Genomic DNA, 26,919 nt, shown 5'->3' with positions numbered 1-26,919 from the left:
TTTGGTCATATTTAATAGATAAATAAGCACCAATGAATCTACTGCCTAACCTTAATGCTAGAATCCTGACAACAACCTAATACTGCTTTTTCTTTTCCCATCAAGGCAGAAGGCATATCTTTGGATTCAGGGTCGTCAAAGATTTCACAGAGCCTAAGGGGTTTCCTCAGTCTTGCTAAAATGCACCTGTCATTCCTAGCATTCTCTTGTAACAAGCATCAGCCTAGCACTCTGAAATCTTGGGTTAGATCCAGCTGCTAATATTTTTCTTTGTGATTCTGAGTGTATCACTTAATCTGCTCAGACTCAGTTTTCTCTACTTTACATGGAGGGGATTGGAATAGGTTTCATGAAGCCCAAAGATTCTATGATTCTAACAACCAATGAAAAGCAATGATTATAATTTGCAGTTGAGAGATATTGTATGTATGTCTTCAAGCTACTTCTAGATCCACCTTGCAATGATGGCTGATTTGCTAAACTGAAAACATTTTGAGTCAGTGAGTAATTCTTGCAGCACCTAGAACAGTGTATGACATTTATTAGACCCTCAGTATGTGTTGATTGGATGTATGAATGCAAGGATACTACAGCTTACTAATGGGAACCCAAAACCATTATCATAACTCCAACTATATCCTGCAAAATCTAAGACTAGATACATTTGAATTGGAAGTTACAAATATTAACTAGCATTCTGAGATAAATAGTTACTTATGCATGTATTGCTTTAGGATAATCTACAGCTAAGACACAATTTCAACTAAATGGGTTTGATTCAAATCTAAATTAATTTGTCCCTTCAAACACAAACAGTGTAGTAGAAATTTTACATACATTAGGTAATTAGGTGAATTTCTAGTTAGTATTTCATAACTGGCTAATTATTAAAGGCAGGCCACAGCTCTGATTTAAGGATTCTATTTATGTCTGGAACATTGTCTATTTTGAAATGCTATTGCAAGGAAGAAAAAGGAATAGCCATAATTCGATAGCTATTAGTTCAGATCCTGGTTCCTCATCTAGAGCAATTTAACTCATTTCTGTTCTCAGTTTCCACATATAAAATGGTGCGATTAAATTGTCTTCTGTATGCCTACTTCACAGGTATTCATGGGTTATTGTTGATTTTTACCATGGAGAAATATTAGAGTGTATGCATAATCCAGAAAGAGGAAGAATAGAAGATAAGGAAGGAAGTGTAGCAGCAAGGAAAGGAAGATAATCCTGGTTCTATAGGCATCATCTTTGCTTTTTCTAAGAGATCCCATAAGCTAGTGTGACAAACACAAGAAAAGGGGGTTGAGGAAGAACCATGAAGAAGTGTTTGGCAAAGGGAGAAGAGAATTGGCACACCATCTGCGGATCCTTAATTATCAGGATTATTAGTGACAGTAATATTCTGACTGCTATCCACCATTTGCACACACATGCACATACATTGCTCTGTTTAGAAGTTTTCATAGTTCACTCAAAAAAGCACCCAGGGATGCATTTGCTGTGATTTAAATACCACATCTGAAAGAATTATGCATACCTTTAAGAAATGAACGATGTATTTCCTGAGGAAGTAGGTGGGGAAGGATGATAAAATTGTTGAAAGGGATTTGTAGCAAACGGATAGCCTCTAAACTGAACTCAAAGTGTGCTGGGAGAGAGGGAAGAAGGAAGAGGAAGGAGATTATATTAAAAAATAAATAAATGGTGATCATGGAGGTCATTGCTATATATTGCAAAATTCTACCTTAGCCAGAGGCAGCTGTTATGTATGCAGCAAAATTAACCCTGCATTAAAGAGGGTTAACATGGCAGAAACATAAAGTCAGAGCACAGGCAGCTTGACTCTTACTGAGGTGGAGGAGAAAGACAACACCACTCCATCATACAGCACATGCACTGAAAGGAAAGCCAAGAGAATTCTAATCCCCCAGGAAAAGGTGAAATGGGAGGAATAAAGAGACCAGAATACGTTTAATTTCTACCGAGATTAAGAATAATTACTTATTCATGTCACTCAAAGATTAGCCAGGAGAAAAAAAATTCTTTAATTTTATATGTAACTTGTTTACATTAATCATAGATACATGCTTAATATAACATAGATTTGGATGTCAATATTATGGGGCTTTTGAAAATAAAAATATTAAAGAAATATCTTCCTTAGGATATACTAAACCCACAACCATAGGGTTTGCACCTTTTCCTTTAAGAACATTTGATTTTAGAAATTTAAAGTTAAGCAACTCTTCTTTGTATTAAGCACAAAAACCTCAAGTCATTTATTCTCAGAAAACTTTCAGATTCCAGGACTTCAATAAGGAGAGAGCAGCCCCCATTCCCTGATGATAAGCTATTCATGAAGAATGAATATTTGCTACCAAGAGCAGGAGGTCCCCCCAGAAAGTCCAAATGATTGAAGCATGATAAAAGATGTTTGCAAAAGGTAAATATTGAAGCTAACCTCACCCTGGTCCATGCCCCAACCCCACCACACATGCTAATTTTAACACAGCCCTCAACTTCACTAGACAAGGAATCTCAATTTGAGAAATCCTATCCTGTTTATAAGCTGCTACTTATGCTTAACAAAATCTGAGACCTCTTGGTGAGCTCCAAGATCTGTTGGTGATTCATTAACTATTTTAAAAACAAAAATAAATAAATAAAAATTAAAACATCAAGTCATTTGTGTTGGGAAGAGCTAAGTTCTCCAGCACAAAGCAGAAGGAGCTCCTTTATCATCTACTTTTAAATAAATGAAAGCTACTAGAGCAAAAATGAAGATGAATTTACAACTTCCAAAGAAGGCAAAGAACTTATTCTCTTCTAAAGGATTAAATGTGCCCGGCAGTGTCTCTGGTTAGTAAAGAGGTATAATAAGATGCAATTATATTTAGAAATTCAGGAAGATCAAAACTAATCCTTTTATTCTAACTCACATCTATAGAGCACAGCAAACAGGGAGAACTGTTTACTAGACTAAAGCCCGAGGGCACACGGCAATGCAACAGGCTCAAGCTAACAGCAGATTTCCAATGGACAGCCAGTAACAGAATTCCTAGTGAGACAATCAAAGAGGTGAAACCATCAGCCAAGCATGACTGCACATAACAAATCCATCAAGACCCATGATATCCCTGGCAAGGCGAATAGCAAGGGCACAAAGACTTAAATGGTATTTGAGAAAATTTACTATCCCCCAGCCTCCAACAGGCTGGAGAAACAATGCCATTCTAATTCCCATCTATTCCAACAACACAGTCAAAGTACTCTTTTCCTTAGCCAGTTGAATTTACTGCCTAATATTTATTTATTTTTAACTACATCTATGTATAGCTAGATGAATAAAAATGTTTGTATATGTTTTTATACATCTCTGTTACCATACCAAGCAAAATCAGCTTGACATATTTTTAGCAAATGTGTACAGTATGTTTTGAGCAACCTGATTTTAAATATAGGCTATATGGCTTATCTGAAATTTGCTTTGGGGTCCTCTGGGGGGCAAGTAGGCAGTCATTTACTAGAGAAGCAGAACCAGAGTTGAAATAAGAGGCCCATAAGACTGCCAAAGTGAGTAATGAGCCATAAGTATGAAGGTGCATTAACATGCCAAGGACAGAGAAAACAATTGGCAGTTTTAAATATGAGTCCCAAACTGATCATCACGAAGGCAGACGGGCTTTGCAATCTAGCTGCTTCTCATCTGGGTAACTCTAGGTAAAACTGTTCAGGTTAAGTAGCATCAGTGACTTATTTAGTTAATAGTGATTAACACATATTTTTTTTTTTCTTCAGCAGCTCTGGGAAGGCATTTTTGGAGTAACTCATTAATGTGCAATGAGTCTAACTCCCCACTCCAACTCAGAGTAGGGAAATGCCACACTGGTAAAAGGGGCTTCAACAGAACATTCCAAGAACTTGTCCCACAAGGCCTGGGAACCAAGTGTCTGATTTCCTCCTGCAAGTGTAATGGTCCAGAGACAAGCTGACTAGCCACTAATGACAGTCAAAGGAATGGTGACTGAGTTGGATTCAGCCTGAACTCCTAGAGTTTGTTGGCACAAAAGAGGCATAAGCGTTTCCCGTGGACCAGATGTGGGTCTGGCAGGAAAGAGAGAGCCTGAACACTAATAAGCCCTATCCAAGTGAAGAGCAGAATTGAGGAGAGAAAAATTGTAGGCAATACCTTAGTTCTAGTGGCTGTGCAAAGACTAAGTTACCAGAAAGAATAGATAAATATTTTCTATTATCAAAAGAACTACAGGTTAGAAATCCCCCAAAATTTGGAGATGTGAGGGAGGTTTTCCTCCAAAGGACACTTGAGTGCCCCATGAGAGGAAGAGTCAGCTTTAAACACCCGTCGAGTCCAAAGGACAATGCCAGCTTTTGACAGTGCCAATTATGGGGAACTTACTGCAGTAGTGAGGGACTGCCCAGATTCTTACTCAAAGAGAAGAACTAGCTCCAATAAATATTTCTTAAAAACCAGGGGAAATAAAATTAGTGATTATTCTGCAAGAGGCATGTTTGTTCAATATATCCAATATACTATTTACACACATAAGCAACAATGGAATGGCACACTCACACTGACAGGCAAAATATGATTAAATATGGTGATTTCCAAAAAGAAGACAACTTAAGAAACACTTGATGTCTGAGAATTGTACCGCTTGGGAACTTTTGAGAGTTCCTGACCATCGAGCCAATTATGTGTCTAGCCCTTGTCCTTGTATTTGTGACTCTCCCGCCTGACTCTTTGTGTCCACATCTCTTCCTGACAAATTTCATTTCTTGGCACAGCCAAGAAAACTACTTGTTATCACTCTCTTTACTTGTGTTCAATTTCCCATTCTGCCACATCCAAACAAATATTTCTCACCATTCAAAGAGTCCTCCTGACCAGGGACAGTACAGCCATTCATCTGTTGTGCCTTAGGGTTATATGTTTTCATGGATGCTGATTTCCAGCCCTATTGGGGTTCAGTGGTTCTCAAAACTGAGTACATATTATAATTGCCCAAGGAGCTTTAAAAACATTATCACCGACTGGGGCCCCACCCAATAATAGTTGAACCAGAATCTAGGGAGTTGGTACTGGGCAAGTGTTTTATTTGGGTATTGGTTTTGGTTTTAAGCCCTCTAAGTAATTTGACTACACAGCCAAGACTGAGTCTATACTGGCTGCAGTACAACACAGATAATCAGTGTATTAATGGAGAAGAATTTATAAGCTTTCTAAGTTAGCCCCTCTGAGAAATTTTGATAAAATGTCACCTGGCTGTGCAGGTTTTCAGTATCCTATGGCAGGTGAGAGTGGAATTAGATATGGCTGTTAATCAAATGTTGGGTCTGGGAAAATAGAAAATAGATTGAAAGGGGGGGAAATGGCTGTGCCAGAGCAGAGGTTCTCAACACTGAATATACAATGGTATCGTCGGGCACCTAAAACAACCGTGCCAGGGCCTCAACGCCCAGACTACGAGTTCATTGGTCTGAGTAGAGCTCAGGCATCATGTAGTTTTAAAAGCTCCCTAGGTGATGCTAAAGTACAGCCAGATTGAGAAACATTGCCCTGGAGGGCAAATAAGGTTAGTGTTGCCTGACACTGGGTTATCAAATGAAGGAGATTCCTCTATAAAAGATAATTCCTTAAAAAAGAGAGAATGAAGAAGTTGTGTCTCTGAAAATGCTAGTTTAGGGGATTTAGAGTTCAAGTCTGGGCCTTAAGATATAACTATCTCAATGGATTTGCTCACAGGATATCTAGGCTGTCCACAGAAGTATTATGGTCATAATTAGGTGAATATATGGAAAAGACATAAACAAGGAGATTTTGTATTTTGTATTAGTCAGGGTTCTGCAGAGAAGCAGTACAAACACAGACACATACACACACATACACACACACACGCGCGCGCAAGTTCTGTCTGGAAAGTATCCAGCCATTGTTAATATAATGAGAATGGTTTATGCGACATCAATGTAACCTGGCAGCCAAGGCGAGTGGACTGGGATGCGCATGCGTGAACAATGACACCGTCACTGTACTAGTCAGTGGGGCGCCATGTGTACTATGTGGCTGTTGCATTCAAAATGACTCAGAGAGTAGAGCGACGAATTTGCACCCAATTTTGCGTTAAGCTTGAACATTACTACGCAGAAACTATTCGGATGATTTAGAAGGTTTTCGGGGACAATGTGATATGTGCAGCACAAATAAAAGTGTGGCTTCAAAGATGGTTGAGAATCTGTTGAAAGTGATCCTCATTCTGGAAGGCCTGCAACAAGCAGAACACCTGAGAATGTTGAACATGTACAGGTTAGGCTAAGGAATGCTGAGAGAACTGTGTGAGGTCCCAAGGTGCCTACTTTGAAGGGGACTGAGGTGTCATTGTCCTATGTACAGTGTTTTTTGTCTCATATCTTCTTCAATAAATGCCTCTATTTTTCATATTACATGGTTGGATACTTTCTGGGCCATAATACACACACACACACACACACACACACACACACACACAGAAACAGAGGAGAAGATTTATTATGGAAATTGGCTCATGCAATTATTAAAGCCAAGAAGTCCTATGATCTGCAAGCTGAGGAACCAGAAAAGCCGGTAGCATATATAATTCTGTCTGAATCTGAAGGCCTGAGAACCAGCAGAGCTGCTGGTGTAACTTCCACTCTGAGGGCAAAGGCCTGAGAACCTGGAGCTCCAATGTCCAAGGGCAGGAAAAGATGAATGTTTCAGCTCCAGGAGATACAGAGAAAATTCATGTTTCCTCTGCCTTTTTGTTCTGTCCAGGCCCTCAAAGGGTCAAATGATGCTCACCCACAGAGGTGAGGGCAATCTTCTAAATCAGTCTACTGATTTAAATGCCAATTAATCTCTTCCAGAAATACTGTCACAAACGCACCAGAAACAATGTTCTACCAGCTATCTGGATATCCCTTAACCCAGTCAAGTTAACATACAAAATTAATCATCACAGTCCTCAAGAGGTTTTTTGCCTCTTTCCGGTAGACAGGAGTTCCTTAATAAAAGCTGGAACATTACAGGATACACTTTATGTGATTTATTCTCTCTGCTATGGTAAGGTGGATCCTTGTTAAGAGATACTGGCTCTTTCTCCCCAGCACCTCTACAGCCCAAGTATACTTTCACATCTCCTGACTTCAGTCTTAGCCATCTGACTCACTTTGACCAGTGGAATGTTAGCAGACAAGACATGAAAGGGCTGGAGAGGCTAGGATTGCTCTGCCATCGACATGAGCAGATCATGTCTTGATCTCTTGCTCATCTGAGGAAGATGAACAACACAGTCAGCAGAGTGGCCTCAGCCCACCCAAAGACCTGCAGGGAGAAGAAGAGCCTCTCAACTCCAGCTACCTGAAGCAGAGCTGCCTAGCGAAGCCCATCCTAGAGCAGGTGAGCCTGGCCAATCTGCAGGTGGATGAGCCAAATAAATGCTTATTTTTGATGCTGCTGTAATTTTTTGGTGGGTTGTCATTTAGCCATATTATGGCCAAGGTTAATGAGTACACTTGCTTTTCATGCTTTTTTTAACCTGGAATGTGCTTTCATCTTTGACATCTTTTTCCAAATTAGATCAAAATCCACTGTTTTAAGAAGCCTTGTAACATGTGAGAGGTGACTGTGTTATCTCATTTCCTCACTGTCCCTTCAAACAAATATGGTATTAAGTGTTATCTTTTGGAGGATGCTCTATGAAACACCTGTATCAACAAAAAGGATTGAAGTCTACTTGAGGAAGGCTACTGTGTTCTTCCAAGGCCTTATCTACTAATTGCTGGTGTTCATCACAGGGTTATAAACTTAGAACCAACTTATGTGACTAATATCAGGAAACAGTTAAGTAACTTTTGGAATTTTCACACAAAAAAACTGTTATCCCACACTGAAAAATATGTTTATGAAATTGTAAGCATGAAATGGTATCTATATAAACAAAGTAAGATACAAAATCACCTGTAAGGCATGCTTTCAATTATATAAAATAAAATATATATAAAAAGTACAAAATAAATTATAACAAAATGTTCATGGAAGTTATCTCTAAATGGAAGCATTAACAGTGATTATTTCCTTTTTTTAAACCTTCCCTGTACTTCCTAAATTTTCTTCACTGGACATATTTTACATCCAGGAAAAGCAACTCCGAAAAAGGTGAAAAGGAAACAGTTCCTGAGGGACTCGGAATTCTGGACAACACACAACTCAAAAGTGGAAAAAGCTGGCAAAGGCTCTTCATTTTTATAACCTACTCAGTGGGCAAAATGAAATGATGATTGACCTCTTCCCAATTGGTAAAAGTCCTCTAATTCTAAGGAAACTTTGTTTCTTCTTGGGAATCCTTATCTGCCTACCCTCCATTAGGAATAGTTCTTAGTTTTGTTCTCTCAAATCCTACATACAGTTCTGTGTGTTGAGTGACCTCATAATCAGGAACAGTTCAATGCTAACAAATAGGGGCTTTTTGTTTTTCTTTCACTTTTCCGATACAATTAAACTGCAGGAAGCCAAAGTTTTATAGATAGCCAATGAACAATTTAGTTAACATTTCAATAAATGTCTAATTTGTTGTTAAGCTTTGGATTTTAAAGGCTGTTATTTATTTACACTGCAAATTCACATTTATGAATGATCAACCTTGAGCCAATGGATTATATTGAATAAGATTCTTTTTTTTTTCAACAATTAAAAAATTTATTATGTAATTTTTTTCACACCGTTTTTTTTAGTGTCATAAAAAGATGATCACATAGGTAGAGGGAAAAAATTGTCTTCTTATCAGAGAGGAAATCCATTCTAGGCAGGTCTAGAAATTGGAACTCTGTTCAACACAGCAGTGTCATGCTGGCAGTATCCAAATGGAGCTATCACTACCTTTGAGCAATGATTAGGATTTTCAAAGACAGGTTTTCAAATTGCCCGTTCCCTTCCAGAACGTTTTTTATTGTATTTGGTTTTTTTTAATTTATTTCAGAATATTATGGGGGTATAAACTTTTGGCTACATAAATTGCTTTTGTACCCTTTGAGTCAAAGTATGCCCATCCTCAGATAGCATGTATTGTACCCGTTAGGTGTGAATTTACACATCCCCACTGCCCCCTCCCACCTGCTTGATTTATATTAAATAAGAATCTTAAATGGAAAAACTATCATATTCATCTTTGTTACCCTCATCACCTAGTACACTGGGAGGCACACTGTAGGTGGGGTTGTAACAGTGCTCCACTAACACCTGGTTTTGCTCTGAGACCTAATAACAGTTATTGCTTTGGGGAGACCTTGCAGTTAGGTGGGGCTAAGTGACTAATTCAGGCCAAAAAACTGTGTTAGGACATGATATCTATCATTTTAGAGCTGAAACAGTGAGAAGTCTACAAACTACCTTCTAAAGTCTCTTCTCCGGCTGCAGCACCCAGGGAACCCTGTGTTGAACAGTGGGTCTGCCACAAGACAGAAGCGATTAGGAGTCCAGAATCACCACTTGGAAGGGAGGTTCGTGGAAGAACCACTGAGCCCGCAGCAGATTTTGCTTGAACAATGAATAGAATTTTACAGGTTAAACCACTGAGATACCAGGATTTATTTGTTCCTGCAGCACAGTCTAACCTATCCTAATACTGCAGGCGTTCTTTAAAGTTGATTTGAATTTAATTGGAAGCTTTTAATATTCCACTGTCAAAATATATTTGCCGGCATAACCAAAACCACTTGTGCTTTTGTTTTTCTACAAAATGTTTCAGTATTTGCTAAATTTAACAGCGGGGGTAGATAGCTTCTTCTGTGCCAGCTACTCGATAACAATAGCCTAGAGGTTGCAGAAAGGGTGGTAAACTGCTATGCTTATGCTCTAGACCTCCTGTACTGAGCTGCAGAGGAATTTTCCAACCAAATTTCTAACCTATACTTAGATCTCTGGTAGTGGCCTCCCAGGCAATTTGTAGCACTGCATTTGGTACCAGACATCAGATGTAAGATAGACCATTCTTCAAATATACAGAAGTAAAGAACGAGGGTTGGTCCATTGCTTTTTGAAAGGAAAGAAGGTAAATAACTATTTTAAAAATGCTTATACCATTACAGGCTCAAGAATTGTAGGAACACAGCATTTTCTTATGGCTAGACTTGCATAACTCTTTCTTCCAGGAGTAGTGTTTTCTGTAAAAACTAGCCTTAGATACTCAATTCATTTTTCTCAATGCTGATCAAGATATAAAAGATTTGATATACTTGTTGACCTAAGCATTTGACAAATATGTGTTTGAAAAGGGTTTTTTCTGGGACATTTAGTTTCCAAGGCCCTATGTAGACATTTGACCCTTTTTACTGGAGTGGTAGATTTGTAAACCAATTAGTAAGTAGGTGATTGGCTGAATTTAATGGTTGCTAATTGATTCATTATCAATTAATCTACACAAAATGATCAAATCACTTGTTTATTTTAGGCTTACTAGCAATAAAAAGTCTATTACTTCTTTAAAAACATGGTGCATGAAAGCACCCCATGTTCAGTAACTAAACTGGGTACAATTATGTATTTCAGCGTCTGTCTCCAGCTGCCTTAGCATCTGTTCCAAATCTCTGCCTTCTTTTCCCCTCAACTCTTTGAGTTCTTTGGGTAGAGGTAAGCCTCAGCAATGCCAAATCTTGTATTCACTGTTAGAAACTAACAGCAGGAGCTTGCTGAATTTCACCTTCAGGGTGTCATAGATGTTTGCAGCTTCTCAGGTCTGTTCAGCATCTCCTCTCCAATGTCCTCACTTAGACTGCCTGCTGAGGCTCGAGAAAGTCAGTATTTAACCTTAGCACAGTACCAAAGGGATGAAAGCTACTCCCTATCATTTTTTAAATAGCTAAATGATTCAAATTAGAACCATGAAAGGTCCAGTCATATTAATAGTTATATTGTAGTATATTAATTTTAAATGGGACAAAAAGTGTTTAAAGAAACCACCTCCTTCAAATCAAGCCTGAAGCAGGGCACAATCTGAAACAGCCTAATGCAGTGGTGTTTTTGAACATTGCACATCCTCTTTGTGGGCCAGAGTTCAAAATTCAGGTCTGAAGGAAACAAGAAAAAATGTCATGTTTAATGAAAAGAGAAAAAAAGAAAGAAAAAGAAATCATTTAGTATAAAGGTTGGGGACATGTATCCTCCCCTGATAGAGGTATATGGATTCATTGCAATGCAATTACATGATGGTTCAAGGGGATATTGCCCTGTTAAAATGGCCCACTTTTGAAATTCTGTAACCTGAATGGCCTCGTGGTGATTATCCACAAAAATTCTACTTCCAAATTCACTAATTGGTCAGATGCAGAAAACTGCCAGTTTATTATTTATTTTCCATAAATAAGACAGAAATTATTTATATAAGGCAATTGTGTTTTCAGAACTACATTATATCCTAGACTGTACAATATTAATAAATAAATCTAAGTATATAGAGAATTATCAAACTATGATCATCAAAGAGCAGTTGATAAAGTCAGGTTATCTAGCCAAAGCCATCTCTGTTCACAGATTATTTTTAAAGAAAATCCAATGTTCAAAGTAACTGTTTACCAGAGTTTATATCACTGGTAAGTGCAAACATGTAAGCTTTCTACTTCTCCAGTTCAAAATACTTAATCTACTATTAAGTGTGAGAGCACCATCAATTATTAAATGACTATGGAATAGTTGTATCACCCCCAAAGAAGGCAACCTTAAAATGGCTGTTCTCGCTGTATCAAATAATTAGACCTTTCATGCTTGCTTGTCTACTTAAGAACTCCAAATTCCATATCTGTGTAGAGTGTTTCCATTAGAAGTATGAGGGTATATGGGTGGAGCTCTTGAGAGAATGATTTTGTTCCCATCCCCACACCCACTGGCCTATTTAAAACAAACATATTACGGATGGAGAAACTGAGACACCAAGAAGCTGTCTCCAAAAAAAGCCAACACAGCATATTAATGGCAGAAATGGAAGCTACACTCAAGTTCCTAACCCACGAGGTCAATGTTTTTCGCCCTCTGCACTACAGACTATATACTTTCAGATACCACCTGCTCTCTGGGTTGAATATAATCTTGCTTCTCAACACAAACTCAAGTTCCCCCCAAGATTCCTGAACAATCCCTTTGTTTCCATGACCACATGACAGAACACAAGGATGGGCACTGAGGACAGAGCCAGTTCAGGGATTTCTGAGTTGAAACCCACTCAAACACAACACAATACAATCCACACCAGAATGGCTGAGTACCTAAACTCAGAGGTCACGAAGACTAAGTGCCAAAATGACTTATAGGCAAACAGTTATGATGTTATGGATACATAACTGTTGACTGACACTTTTTTCTGGTGATTGATACTGTGTGCAAAAGGATTGATTTAAATTTCAGTTGTAAAAGCAGTTGAATCGAAGGAAGCCTATTTAGCAACAATTTATAAATGCAGTAAATATCTTTTTTCTGTGGTCCCCTCCCCCAAACACTGGTGGATAGAGGACCCCCAGGGATTGCAACTTTCATGTCAGGATGCTTTCAGTATCTACATCGGGGTGGGTGAGAAGACTCTGCTGGGTCACTTAAATGTGCTGTTATGTTCCAAGCCTAGAGCACAGATAGCTACCTCCATGCTCCACCCAAAACTTGGTGGGGCCAAGTGCTGAACCTGGCTGTCCCCACACCCACAGGCAGGCCCTGACCTGGGGCAGAGGGCAACAGTTTTGTAGGTTAGAAATCCAGGTAGACTTAACCAGATTTTCTGCTGAGAAAAATAAAGGTGTCTTCCAGGCTGGGGTTTTCTTATCTGGAGGCTCTGGGGACAAATCCACTTCCAAGCTCATTCAGGTTGTCTACACTCAAATTCTTACTTCTTGGCTCCCTCCATCTTCAATCCAGCAACAGAGCATCAAATCTTTCCCTTGCTTCAAATTTCTCTGATTTCTCCTTCTGCTACCAACCAGAGAAAACTTTCTGCTTCTAAAGTACTCATATAATTTGATTGGGCCCACCCAGATAATCTCCCTATCTTAAAGCCAACTGATTACTAACCTTTTGCCATGTTAATATAACAATCACCAGAGTAACACTCAGGGCACAAGTCATGGGGCCACCCTAAAATTCTACCTACCACAATTAGAAACACAGAGTTGGCATTTCAGCCTCCAGAACTGAAATCAAAACCCAGAAAAGTTAATTGATCTGTCCAAGCTAGCTGTTGAGCCAGTACTAGGAGGGAGATTGCCTGACTCCTGTCAAGGATATTTATCAATAGACTTCAAGAAGCCTGAGCCCTTTAAGAACCTGGAGGGCCACCTCATGGGGAAGATGCTGAACTGATGGCAACTAAGGGAAGCAGTCAAGACCTGAAGTAATGTCAGTTCTCTAGCTACTGGCTCCAGTGATGACTTCTGCCTTTGATAAAGCCACAGACTGTCTTGTTTATTGATCCTGCCATGAGCCCCACCCGTGATGACACCTCGGACTGCTCTATCAACTACTGTTGCCTTGGCCTCTGTTTGTGGTCATTTTTCCTTGACCTTATTTGTGAATTTTCCCTCTGTTTGTGTGAATGTACTTCCCAGTGAAGTTCTCCCACAGCCCTAGAACCTATGACAATGCATTTGTGATCACATCTGCCACCACCATCTCCTCATCATATTCTGCCACTGTATCTGGAAATACAATATCTTAACCCTCTAATATGCTGACTTCTTTGCTAAGAAAAATTTCATCATCTTACAGAAAGCTTGAGGTGGGAGGGTAGGTAGTTGAGAGTGAGGAATTCAGGGTTCTGTTTAGCAAAGGCAAGCCCAGGTAGGAGACCACATTGGTGGCCTCTGGGTAACCAAGGAATATCAGGAAAGCTGGCATGCCTCAAAAGAACTCTGGGGGGCTTTGGACGAGGCTCTAAGGAAAAAGTATTTCAGGAGCCCAATACAGACCTCACCTGCTTCCTGAATCTGTAGAGAAGCTACCTTGCAAAAGTAATCAGTAGTAACAATCTTAGCAACTGGGAGTGTGCCTAGTCTTTTATATGTGACAGGACATTGACCTGCCTGAGCAGCCCTCTGCAAGGAATAACCTAGAATTGGGATTCTTTTGTTTGTGTTTGTAATCATTTCTGACTTCCAAGGCTCCAACCTGAAGTCCAAAGAAATGGCCTTTCGTGAAACTTTCAATTAAAAACAGGTATCTATAGAAAAACAATTCTATTTATAATAGCATCAAAAAGAAGAAAATAATTGTGAATAAATTAAACAAAATAAATGTAACACTTATACTCTGAAAACCATAAAATATTGTTTAAAAAATTAAAAAAGACCTAAATAAGTGGAAAGACATTTTATGATCATGGATTAGAATAACTAATATTGTTAAGATGGACATACTCCCCATATTTATCTATAGATTCAATGAAATCCCTATCAAAATCCCAGCTGATATCTTTGCAAAATTTGACAAGCTTATCCTAAAATTTATGTGGAAATGCAAAGGACTCAGAATAGTAAAACAATCTTGGAAAAGAAGAACAAAGTTGGGTGACTCACATCTTTTAATTTCAAAATTTACTACAAAGAAACAATGATGGAAAAATGTGGTACTGGCATAAGGATAGACATATAGATCAATGAAATAGAATTGAGAGGCCAAAAATAAACCCTAACATTTACAGTCAACTGATTTTCCAGAAGGATACCAAGGCAATTCAAATGAAGAAATAATGGTCTTTTCAACAAGTAGTGATGAGACAACTGAACATCCACATGCCAAAGAATGAAATTGGACCCCTACTTCACATCATATATAAAAATTAATTTAAAATGAATCAAAGACCTAACTGTAAGAGTCAAAACTATAAAATTCTTAGAAGAAGACATAGGAATAAATCTTCATGATCTTAGATGATGTAAGATATGATATCAAAAGTACAGGCAACAAAAGAAAAATACAGATCAACTAGGCATCATCAAAATTAAAATTATTCATGCTTTAAAAAAACATCAAGAAAGTGAAAAGACGACTCACAGAAGGAAAAAAAATGTTTTCAAATCATATATCTGATAAGAAACCTGTATCTATAATGCATAAAGAATTCTTTCAACTCAATAATAAAAGACTAATAACCCAATTAAAAAATGGGCAAAGAGGCCGGGTGCGGTGGCTCACGCCTGTAATCCTAGCACTCTGGGAGGCTGAGGAAGGCAGATTGTTTGAGCTTAGGAGTTCAAGACCAGCCTGAGCAAGAGCGAAACAATTTTAGTCGCTACTAAAAATAGAAAGAAATTAGCTGGACAACTAAAAATATATATATATATAAATTAGCCGGGCATGGTGGCACATGACTATAGTCCCAGCTACTCGGGAGGCTGAGGCAGGAGGATCACTTGAGCCCAGGAGTTTGAGGTTGCTATGAGCTAGGCTGATGCCATGGCATTCTAGCCTAGGCAACAGAGTGAGACTCTGTCTCAAAAAAAAAAAAAAAATGGGCAAAGAATCTGAATAGACATTTCACCTAAAAAGATACACAAATGGCCAATAAACACATGAAAAGATGCTCAACATGGCTAGCTATCAGGGAAATGCAAATCAAAACCACAATGGGATATCACTTCACACTCACCAGATTGGTTATAATCAAAAAGACAGATAATAACCAGTGTTGATCAGGATGTTGAGAAATTAGAACCCTCATACAGCACTGGTTGTAATGTAAAATGTTGCAGCCACTTTAGAAAACAGTCTGGTAGTTCCTCAAATGGTTAAAAAATTGACTTAACATAAGATTTTATTCTAATTCTAAATATATACCTAAGAGAAATGAAAACATGTCACACAAAAACATGTACATAAGTGCTTATAGCAGCATTATTCATAAAAACCACAAAGTGGAAAAAAACCAAATGCCCATCAACAGATGAATGCATAAATGAAATGTGGTATATCCACACAGTGGAATATTACATGCAGGAAGATGGATGAACCTTGAAAATATGTGCTAAGTGAAAGAAGCCAATCACAAAACCCCATACATTGTATGATTCCATGTATGTGAAATGTCCAGGATAGGAAAATCCATAAAGACATAGAGGAGCTTAGGGATTGGCTAGCATTAAGAGGAATGGGGGATTTGGGAGGACTGCTAAGGGATATGAGATTTCTTTTTGAAAGGATAAAAATGTTCTAAAATTGATTGTGGTGATGAATGCACGACTCTGTGAATATACTAAATAACTTTCTTAAACTTAGGAAAATGCTAGGGCTAGAAATCTAGATTTGGTATCCATCACCTTTTAGTTGATAAATTCATAAAATACAAATCCATGGGAAAATATGATACCATTGATTCAGAAATGTCTTTTACCAAGAAATCATAAGACACAAATAGCTAGGGAAATATTTTGCATGTTTGATATTTTTTGACATTATCCCTAAGAGTAACACTGGGCCACTGTAATCTGCCATTTAGAAAGCTCAATTCCAATTTCTTTAATTTATTCTAGAAGTTAGAAAATGACAAATTAGCCTTCCTTGATTCCAACCATTTCACATAAAAAAAAAATAACCTATCTTCCAAACAATAGTGAAACTCTTCGTGTGTGTGTGTGTGTGTGTGTGTGTGTGTGTGTGTGTGTATGCATGAATATGCTTAAGGATTAAAATGCTTTATGGACTCAAATCAGCCACTGAAAAATAGGAAAAACAAATGTTAAAAATGTCAGCCAAAAGACATAAGCACAAGATATTATTATACCATTATTTTTTAAAAACAAGTGGGCTAAACAGCATTAAACACATCATTTACTATTTCTCCAAAATTAGAAATACATTTTCAGTCATTACATCTCTTCTATCAGGATTCAGATAGTTTCCTATAAAGGAAGACAACAATAATTTGATATGTGTTTTTATTGGTTTAGAAAGCTCAGACTTTTATTTAGTTAAAACCAAAAAGACTTTTATAACTAGATTTTTCTCTTTCCTTGTAAGTTAGATTAAAGAAAAATATATGTCTTATATAGTCACTTTTCCTCTTCTCTTCCCTACCTTTCCTTCTTAGAAAATTTATCTCTGTACCTATTAGTGGTTCACCCTACTGTGCAGGTAGCTTTCTCAAGTTGTGAGTAGATAAGAAACAGTGTTACAGACTTGGTCATAGAAATTAAGAAGGCCAAAAATTCCCTTATTGTTAAAGACTGAGGATGTGAGAACTGAGAAGGAGTCGACCAGCCCCTCTGAGACTTCTCCCCAGAAAAGCTCAGCCTTTGTTCTCATACCATCACCTGCCACTCTGTCTCAGGCACACAGAGCATTTGATTCAACTTAGCAAACCTATATTGAGTGCCCACTATGTGCACTTGAACAATCCATCTCACTCTCTCTTCCCAATTTACCAGTAAAAATCTACTTAAAATAATGCATAGAGTAGTAGGTTTCAATATATTATGTGCACATACACACACACACACACACACACACACACACACACGTGCGCACAAAGTACATGCTATAGGAGTTCATACCACTACCATTCAAAATGTTATACTAATGTACTGTATTGTTGTATTTGTCACCCCATTTAGCAGCAAATGAAGGTATGTGCAGAAAAGAATTACACTGGATTTCATAAGGACCTTTCCTTTTTTTAATCAAGTAGAAATGTACATTGTCACTGGATGCTCATGTTGCTTCAGATTTCTACATGCTGCAGTTTGTGAAGATTTTAAATCAACAACGATAACTACAAAGAGGCCCTGATCATAATGGTAGCATATGTTACAGGTCATCTCGCTCCAGATGCAAAAGCAATCTTGTAGGAGACGAAACACACTATTGTAATTAGAAATAGATGGATTCAATAAATATTAAGCAGTAAAATGAAAATATTATTCGCTTAGCCATTTCCTTCTCAGCAGAACTTGCAATTCTGGCTCATCTTAATATCTGACCCATGAAATTAAGATGATAAGGAATATTGAGAGAGAAGATGGAGAGAATTTAACAGGCATTGCTTTTTGGAATTCAAGTATGCTTTTTGCAATCGCAAGTTGATGCTTCCTTCCCACTACCTCAGTGGAAAACAAGAAATAGTAACAGACCAAGGGACAAATGAATACAGATTGATGAGTTCTGTTCATAATTCTATGAGTTACGTATTATTATACTGATATTAATAGGATCAGGCTTCAAGATCCACTGTTTCAGATAATCCCGATGAGCACAAATTTTTGCCTATATTTTCTGATTATTTATAACCTGTTTGACCAATCTGAACACTTCTTTTAATTGAGTTGGCCAAATTGGTCAAGTTAGTCCAGGCCCTGGGACCCCCTGCCTTTTTTCTTTCAGAGAAGTCTTCCTTTCCTCCCTCCCAACCAAAGAAACTTCTATAAACTCTATCTTTAATCAAGCCCATCTAATCTTCCACCAGTCTCAGTTTTGCCTGCAGGCAGCCCTGAGCTGCAGGAAGTAGGCCAGACTAGCTCTCTGTTAGCTATTCTGACAAACTAATGTGACAGAGAATGCTTTTTAGGGAAGTTGCTGTTTTGCATTTTGGAAAATGGATATTAAAGGCAACCCAGGGATAAGATAAGGTCAGGTTTGAATATTCAAATTACTTGGTCCCTTTTCACTGAAAAGTTGGTTTTACATGACTCACAACTATTCTTCAAGTGCTTTTCAATGAATAATAATAATAATGATAATATATAACTCCTTTTTTTTATTATTTTGCCAAAACTAGGCATTGTACATATTCCCTAAACTAGTAGTCAAAGTCTCATCCAGCTTTTCAGAATTCTGCCAATAGATAGAAGCTATTATTAAGCTTATAAATCACTGAAATTTTTCTCAAAGTTTGGTTTAGGGAATTGCTCCCAGCCGTGAGTGGCAAACTTATTCCTGTCTAGAAAACTCTCCTTTTTTCTAAAATACTAAAAGCATCTCTGGAGTACTTTAAGCAGACAGCTGGCCTCAGGGCTTCTAAGGCCTTTGTACATTGCCAGTCTCCTGGGTGGCAGCGGTGGGGGCTACTTAGGACCTGGTGCACCCCTGAGCCTTGCAGCCTCCCTGGTCACCATTCCACCTGCTCAGCCCCAGGCAGGTGCAAAGCACTCCTGACCCTGCTCAGCAGCCTTCCTGATTCTCTTTGTTTTAAGGCCTGAGGCCATGTTGTGTTCTAAGATAGCAGCTTATATGCAGGTCCCCAGTGTCAGACAAAACTCAGGGCATAGAAGAAGAAAATAAAAATCTGGAGCAGGTGAAGCAAGGTAAAGGCCAGGTTCAAAGGAAAAGAATAAGTCAAGGGAGGGTCAGGATTCTACCCTGGACCAAAAGTGAGTCATGAATCAGAGCTGGATGTGTGACCAGGGATCATGAAGAAACTGGAGATCAGGACATGGCAAAAAAAGACTGCAATGGGAGTAAGGAAACCTAGGTTTTAATTTCACTGCACTCTGGGTCTCAATTTCCTTAAATAGAAAATGAAGTTCTGAAATGAAATTATCTCAATCATCTAAATATTGTGACTCTAGGAAGACCACATGAATAGCGTATTAGTCAGGGTTCTCCAGAGAAACAGAACCAATAGGAGATGGGGAGGGAGGGAGAGGGAGAGAGAGAAGAGATTTATCATAGGATTTGGCTCATGCAATTATGAGGGCAAATTTCACAATCTACCATCTGTAAGCTGGGGACCCAGGAAAGCCAGCCATGTAATTCAGTTCAAATTCAAAACCTGGAAGAAGGTGGGCAAGCGGGGAACAATGGGGTAAATTCTGGTCTCAGTCTGAAGGCCTGATATGTTTGAATGTGTCATATAGGCCATGTCCTACATTGCACAGAATATATGAAGAGAGACAAGGAAATGGTAGACACAGAACTGAGATGCAATGCAAAATGCAAGAGATGGAGAAATCAACATTAACTAAGTTCCTGACTTCTGGTTCATGTTACACACTCAATGAGGGTCACCTGAGAGGCTGTGTTCATTTCACTTCATTCTTTCAGGGACTCAGGCTAATGGGAGATTTGTCTTGACACAGGCTTTCTAGATCACTGAGACGGAAAAAGGAAAGGTAGAAAATCGCACATTGGCTCTAGTTTCCACCCCAAAGTGACAATGTCACATCTGCTTACATTTCATTAGCAGTACCAAGTCACAAAGCTCTAATTTCAAAGGGTGTAAGCAAGTGAAATCTGATCTACTGTGTGCCCAGAGGGTGGAAAATTTAAATATGCCTTCCACACCACCCTTAGGTTCTCTACCTTCCAAATATAAATATGTGCAAGTCTTTTCCGTCTTCAAAAAGTCTACATGCACACACAAACGCAAACACACACATAAAGAACCCAAACAAAATACCTTCAAAGCTCTGTCCCTCTCTCCTGTCTGTCCTCTCTTCTTTTCACATGTAGGTTTCTTAAAAGAATTGTAGGCATTTGCTGCCACTACTTTCTCCTTCTCATAACTATCTCTTCTTGCCTTCCAGTTCTTCTATGAAACTATTCTTACCATGGTCACTAGTGACCTATGAGTTGTTAAATTCAATTAAAGCTTTGTAGTCTTTATTTTACCTACTTTCTCTGTACAGGATTTGCAAATATAAATATTTTTCGAACCTCATCATTTTCTACAACTTTAACTTCAGCAACATCATTGCTTCCCTCTAATCTCCTCGTCCATTCCTTTTCCTTTGCCTTCTTCTCACTTCGTACACCCATGCACACCTTCCCTAAGTTATTACATCCTTTCCCTTGGCTTCACTTATTTCCAAAACCCCTATGACTCCCAAATCTATATCCCTATCCCGTATCCCTCTTCCAACCAGAATAACTAACTGCCTACTAGAAATCTCTATCAGAGAGCCCTGTAAGTTCTTCACACTTAGTTATCTCCAAAACAGAATTTATCACATTCTCCATTCTCCTTATGTCATAGTTCAGTAAATTACACCACTTCCCAGTCTCCAACTCAAAAATCTGGGAGTCATCTGCAGCTTCTTTCTTTCCTTCTTCAACCCCATATTATCGGTTACCAAGGCCTTGTGATTTCTCACTTGCTTTACTACAACAGCCTCCTAAAGATTCCCTGCCACCAGCACTAGCCCCTTGAATCTTGCTCTTCACAGATGATCAGAGTCATCTTTCTAAACATTATTCCGTCGCTCCCTTGCTTAAAACCCTTCAATGCTTCTCCATGTCTTTAGGCTATGGTCCAACATCCTTCTTGTGATTTAAGAGGTCTTCAAGATCTGCCCATGATTGCTTCACCAGTTAGATTTGTTGCCTTGGCTCTCTCCTGTGAATTTCAGCTCTACTGAGTTACTTATATGCCCCAGAATGGCGTCTGATGATTCAATCTCCATGTCTTTGAGCATGCAGCACTTAACCAATATTAATAAATACCTTTCTTTCTTATTCTTTGCCTGGTTAACTCCTTTGAAACTTAGCTTAACTATCTTTCCTTCCAGGGAGTCTTCTCTGGTCCTCCCAGTCCTCCCTGCTATGTGTCACCTCAATCTCAATAGTAAGTTATCACAATCATATTTTTATATTCAACATTTCATTTTTCTTCCCTACTATAATTTCCATAAGGACAGACACAGTTTCACTTGTTTCTGTATACATGGGGTCTAATACAATGCCTAACATATATTACGAACTCAATAAATACACATTAAATGAATTAATAAATAAAGCCCCATATTCTCATGAGAACAGAATTATGGAACTGTGCTCAGGGAGGTAGAAAGCAAGGAGGAAAAGTCCAGCACATGAATACATATATTCATTCTTAGGCTTATATATTAATATATATAATTGTCCTATATAATTACCCAGCAGTGGTGCCCTCTGCTGGATCCCTGGGTATTTCATGCTATACTTTGCCCTTCTGTGATACTTTCCTTTCTTTTACCTTTGAGATTCAGTTTGAGGGACAAGTGATTTACCTTATACTAAGGGTTCAAATTCTTTAGAATTGTGTGTCAACTTGTTTTTATGAAATAAACACCTATCTACTGAAGGCCTACTGTGTTGTTTTCCCTGAAGATGCAAAGCACCTATACTCAAGGAGTTATAGCCTAGACAGGAAGCTAAGTTTTCAGCTGAATGAAGGAGCACTTCCATTGTGTAAATGTATAAAGAAACAGCACTACAGAATACCAAGAACTTGAGATGATGCTTGCACATCTCAATCTGAGTCTCACAGAGCCTAATATCACAGAGCAAATGCTCAGCATTTATCTTTCTTTTCTGTGACTTCATTTCCTCATCTGCAAAATGTGTGAAATAATTAAAATGTGGGTTATAATAATAATGACAATAATTACTTATATGAAATTTAATCGATATAAAAGCACTTTATAGTAATGGTCATCCTTTATTGAACAATCACTTAAGTGTAGTATGAATTTTACGTTCTTGATTTTATTTCATTCTTACAACAACCCAATGCAGCATTATAATCTCCATGACAGCAATGGAGAAACTGGTTCAGAGAGTTTAACTAACACCCAATATCACACAGCTGGTGAGTAGCAGAGCCGGGATTCAAACTCAGATTTATATCACCCTAAGTCCAGGGCTGCTAAGTACCATACTATGCTGCCTACCTTTGAACTGTCACATAAATGTAGTTTATGTGTTCAGTCATTCATATTTAATCACTGTGATGAAGTAGAGCCCATGCTATAAGTGAAAGTTATCAATTAACCAAATTGCCTGATTGTTCTATCTGTAACATGAGTCAGTTGGATCACACTAAATGAGACATTGCATATCAAGCGCAATGACTCTGTCCAGTCCATGATGCAGAGTAAGTACTCAAAATGCTAGCTATCATTATTGTTATTATATTGTTACTAAGTTACTTTCTCTATCGACTTTCTATAATTCTGTGACATTTCATACACATAGAATTTTGTCAAAGGGCTAGGGCAACACAGCATGGGATGTATATAAGAAGATACAAACCCATAAGCTAGGCACTTATTTATGGAGACTTTGATGGCAGAGGTAGCTCGTTGGGACCCTAAGGAACACATGTTCAGATAAGCCACCACAATTATCTAGAAACCTTGGTACCATTTTGCAGGTCATAAGGATCCGCTCCCAACTCTTCTACACAATCCAGGCTCAGAATTCATTCTCCAGCTAATTGGGAACACAATATGTTCATGCATTTCCCAGTGGACTCAATGCTACTAGAAGGGTAATTTGTACATTTTGTTTATCTAGTGGGAAGAGGGCCATGGAATTGCTCTGCTGAGACCACCCTATTCCATGATCGCCAAAGTACATTGAAAAATACCAGCCTCAGAATTCTCATTTGCTGTAGGCTGGTAGCCACACTATCCTTCTTGTTTAGTAAGCTTAGCCCATGGGCTGTAATAAAGCAGGCAGAGATAAACAAGCACTGCTTTCCACCTGGAAATTCAGGTAGACAAGTCAAGATTTTAGGGCCTGGTATGCATCAAAATCTAGGGCCTAAAGGATGGATCATCATGAAAGTTAATACTATGCAGAAGAAGTCAGAAAAGATAGGAGCTGAAACATCATACAGGGCTCCTTCCAAATACAAGCTCAGTTAGTTCCACAACCTTGACAGCATAGGTATGATTAACCCTAGTTTCTAGATGAGGAAATTGAGTTTCAGAGAATTCAAGTGACTTGTTAGAGGTTATAAAATTAGTAAGAGTTAAATAATTGATAAAGAAGATAGATAATTGAAAGTATACACATATTATATTAGATTTTGAGAAATATTTAAACAAAGTGATATTAGAGAGTAATTAGGGTGAGGGTAACATTAGCTAAGATGGAGTATCTATTAGTTACATATTATTGCATAATAAATTGCCACAAATTTAGCAGCTTAAAACAACACATTTATTATCTTACCATTTCTTTGGGACAAGATTCTAGGCACAGCTTAGCTTAGCTGAATCCTCTTATTAGGGTCTTATAATACAGCAATCAAGGTATCAGCTAAACTGTATTCTCATATGGACACTTAATGGAAAAGAATCCACTTCCAAACTCATTCAGGTTGTTGGCAGAATTTATTTTTTTGCAGCTGTAAACTGAGGTTTGGGCTTCTTGCTGGCAACAGCTGGGAGGCTGCCCTCAGCTCCTAGAGGCTGCCTATAGTTCCTCTACATAAGAGCCTTCCCAACATGGCTGGTCACTTCATCCAGTCAGCAAAGAAATTCTGTAGCAAGACAGTCTTATATAATGTAACACAACCACAGGAATCATACCTTATTACCTTTGCCATATTCTATTGGTTAGAAGCAAGTCACAGGTCTACACTCAGACAAGGGGATTATGCAAAGGCATGAACACCCACAGGCAGGGATCATGGAGGTCACAGTAGAGTCTATGCCCCAGCACATGTCAGGGGGCACTTTGTCAAAGAGGTGAGGCCTGGATGGCTTGAAGGAGCCAGACATGGGAAGATCCAAAGAAGGGCATTACGGATGGAGGGAACTGCGCACACATAGCCCCTGAGTGGGAAAGAACTTGGTCAGGTGGGGAAATGGAAAGGAGCATGGCTGTTATATGGGGAGCAAGTAGAAAGGGTGCGAGTTGAATGAGAAAAGGTTAGAGAATCAAGTAGGAGCCAGATCGTGCGTGTGAGTGAATAGGTAAGTACCGCAAGGTCCTAATAATCAGTTGAGATTTTATTCTAAGCTTACTTTGATTCTTTCGTTCAGCCAATGTGTATTATGTTGCCCACTATGGCCAGGCACTGTGTTTAGTGTTGAATGAAAAACTTTTTTTTTTTTTCCCAGTTTCTGGCCATGACCTCTACTAGAATAAATTCAGATAAAGCAGCTTTTGTTTCTTCTGTGTTGACCCTAGGCAGGAATGATGTGCTCAAACCCACAGTGCTAAAATCAGGAGAGCCATAAACAACATTCAAATAAAACATTAAAACCCAGTGAAAATGAATACAATGCAACTCAACTCTACTTCTGCTTAGCAACTTGCCCAATAAATGTGTGAGGCTTTAAGAAACAAACAACAAAAAGAAGTCACATTTCTCAGGATTTCAAAGAATGACTTCAGTATCTCAAGGAAAAATAGGGTCAAGTATCTTCCCTAACATCATTTTCTCACTCACTTCATTAGCTCTTCTCCATCTTGGATCTATCTCTCAGTCACCACCTGATGCATATCCGAGATGCTTTTGAATAGGCTGCAATGTCTATTCCTTATCATTCAGATTAAAAGCACTTCAGCATTTTTCTACAGTATTGACATAAAGTCACTCCATGACTTTTCCTAGTCATACTTGGAATCTATATCCTGTAAAAGGCAGAAGAGCATTAAGTCTGTGAGTCAGTCATTAGCAATAGGAGAAATTACCCACGTTCATCTAAAAGTGCCGCGTGATCTTCTCCCCAGATTGTGAGCATGTGGGAACAGTAATAGGCCCACATGGAACAGGGCTTGTGTCCACCGTGAATTGTGAAGTTTGGAAATGAAAACCTCATCTCCAAGCAACAAAGTAGATACTTTGGTCTACATAGAATGTATAGCTCATACGACACTCTTACACATGTTAATTCAGTTTCCACTCAACAACCCTGAGGGACAGAAAGTACGATTAATCCACTGTATAAATGAAAAACCAGAAGTTACATGGCTCTCCCAAAGTCGCATGGTTAATAAATGGTACACTAGAATTTGGCTTTGTTGACTCTCCTGACTGCCCTTCAATTCTATCCACTGGCATTGCCATTGTTAAAAAGCGAAAGTGAACATAATTTACCTACACCAAGAGGAGAGTTTTGCTCAGAAATATTAACGGAGAGCTGCCTGCTAGCTAAGAGCTTTGCTGGGCAGGGGGTACAAAGGTGAACAGGACACATTACACTCACATGCTCACACACACACAGATACACACTGATACTCAAAGCTTTTGCCTAACTTGACATTTTAAAATTAACAGAATTGACCCAAGGCTTACGTTTAAAGATTTTATCCATTAATTTTACACAGCCTTAATCTAAACAAAATGTATAAGCCTAAGCAGAGTTCTACAGTGTATGCATAAAACTGATGTATCCAGGCAACTTAAGGGAAAATTCTACTGTTGGTTGCGCCATATACAATCAAACCATACAAAGGTGCTTGTTTGATACATTCTTTTTAATTATATATTTTTCATTTTCCTAAAGGCTATGTTGAGATTAGGCAGAGCATCCTAAAGTGTGTTCTGTGGTTGCACTGGCACCAAAGTCACCCTTGACTTTTGCTCTTTTCAAGTTTTGCCGAATTCACCATTTCAATCAAACCCTGAGAGAATCTGGGTTCCACAAATGTTGGTCCCTCCTCTAGAATTATGCTGGAAAGAAAACCTCTAAATTTTAATTTTTGTTTTAAAAATTTTATATATCAACCAATGTATTAATATTCTTACAACTTCATAAACAAACTGAGCATGTATAAATGGCTGTTTCTGTTTTTTGTCTCAGCCTAATATGTCATGTTTATATGGTAACAAGTACCAGCTTCTGAGACAAGGTGACAATTCAGTGAGTAACTGAAGCTGTCAAGGTCATGAACATCTCTGCAAATGAGATTATTAGGGACTCTAGTCTGAGATATCTACTATTCTCATATTTCCCTCAGATAATTCAATAATTAAATCATTTCAATGGAACATCAAAGAATTCAGAATCTCCAAGGAAAAGATTTCCATTCCAATAAATTCATTCTAAAGAATATTGCTTATGTAGAGATGGATTTCAAAAGAGAATTTGGGCTTTCAAAAATAGCTCTGCATTGATTTTCTTCACATTTTCTAGATTCATAAATAATCTTTTACTAGAATAAAATTGTCAACATGTTGAGAATTTGAGGGAGAGTTTGGGATT

The sequence above is a fragment of the Propithecus coquereli genome, unplaced genomic scaffold (assembly GCF_000956105.1).
Source record: "Propithecus coquereli isolate 6110/MARCELLA unplaced genomic scaffold, Pcoq_1.0 Scaffold39, whole genome shotgun sequence".
In the NCBI taxonomy this organism is placed as follows: Eukaryota; Metazoa; Chordata; class Mammalia; order Primates; family Indriidae; genus Propithecus; species Propithecus coquereli.
Note: the sequence above shows the minus strand (reverse complement) of the source record.